A 1531-nucleotide genomic window follows, 5' to 3' on the forward strand; every position below is an offset into this window, starting at 1 on the left:
ATTTTAGCAAATGGCTGCAATATAACAGAGTGAAAAATTTAAGGGGGTCTGAATACTTTCCGTACCCACTGTAACCGTTTCCTGTTTTAGTATAAAACTTATATTTAGTATATTTTATATATATTTCTGTGATGGCAAAGCTGAATTTTCAGCAGCCATGACTTCTGTCATCAGTCACATATTCCTTCAGAAATCATTCTAAAATGCTGATTTGTTGCTCAAGAAATACCTATTTCTTATTCTTATCAGTAAGGAAAAGTTGTGCTCCTTAATATTTTTGTGCAAACCGTGACACTTTTTCAGGATACTTTGATGAATAAAAAGTTCAAAAGAACAGTAGGCTATTTATTTGAAATACTTTAAATACATTAACTACTTTTAAATTGAACCTACTGAACCCAAACTTTTGAACGGTATCGTAAAACACTAACAAATCTTTCTTAATATAGTCAACCTTAGTCAAAAGAGGTTCCAAAATATATGAAATATGAACACGCGTCTACAATCTTTTTAGCAACAGCATGTAAGCGAAAATGAACGACTGTGACCTAATAAAACAAAACGAGCGAAAGGGACAAACAGTAACTGACATCGTCTTTAGTCAAAGCAGTTTTAAGTAAAACGACCATCTATTCAAATAAAACATTTCTTCTTTCTGTGACTACATGTTCTAATTGACATGTCCTCCCAAAAACTTCACAGAAACATTTAGTCTAATCTTACCAGGCAGGTCTGTGTCCCATAAATTGACAACATCCTGATACGCCAACTAAAGGCTGATTTATACTTTTTTATTTTTATTTTTATTGAATCACTCAAATTCAACACTTTACAGTAGCCAGGGGGTGAACACAAAGAAAAAGAGAAAAGAGATTACAGTGAAATAAAGAGAAAATAAAAAATAAATTACATAAAAACATGGAAATGTTTACATACATTAATACACTTAACAGCTTTCTTGTTTATCAAATTGTAAATTGATTTTAGGTATTGTTTAACTTCTGATTTCAAAATGAGAAACAATGGTTTATAATTGCCGTACTTGCATTTATGTATACTAAACTTTGCCAGCAAAAGTAATAAATTAATCAAATAATATTCCTTATGGAATGACAAGTCGTAAGTGAAAAAACCAAATAAAACATTTTCAAAACAAAGTTGAAAGCTGGGCATGATATGATCTCTAACAAATGAGCAGAAATTTGACCAAAAATTGACTGAGTAAGGACAACTCCAAAATAAATGAAAAAACGTTTCTGTATGTAGACCACAAAATGTACATAGTGTATCAATATCACAGTTAAATCTGTTTACAAGGAAAAAGTTACTGGGTAGAATGACGTGCTGTTAGATTTTTGGAGAGGTGCACGCCATAGGTGTGCGTCTATGCGTAAGCTACGGCGTAGAGTGTGCGTCTACGCGTAAACTACGGCGTAGGTCCGACGCAGAAGTATAAATCAGCGCTGTGATTGGTCTGCAAGAACCCCTCCCTCCATATGTACTTGAGTTTTGTGTGTGTTTATGTGCACTT

The sequence above is a fragment of the Sinocyclocheilus anshuiensis genome, unplaced genomic scaffold (genome assembly GCF_001515605.1).
Source record: "Sinocyclocheilus anshuiensis isolate Anshui unplaced genomic scaffold, SAMN03320099.WGS_v1.1 scaffold110, whole genome shotgun sequence".
Classification (NCBI taxonomy): Eukaryota; Metazoa; Chordata; class Actinopteri; order Cypriniformes; family Cyprinidae; genus Sinocyclocheilus; species Sinocyclocheilus anshuiensis.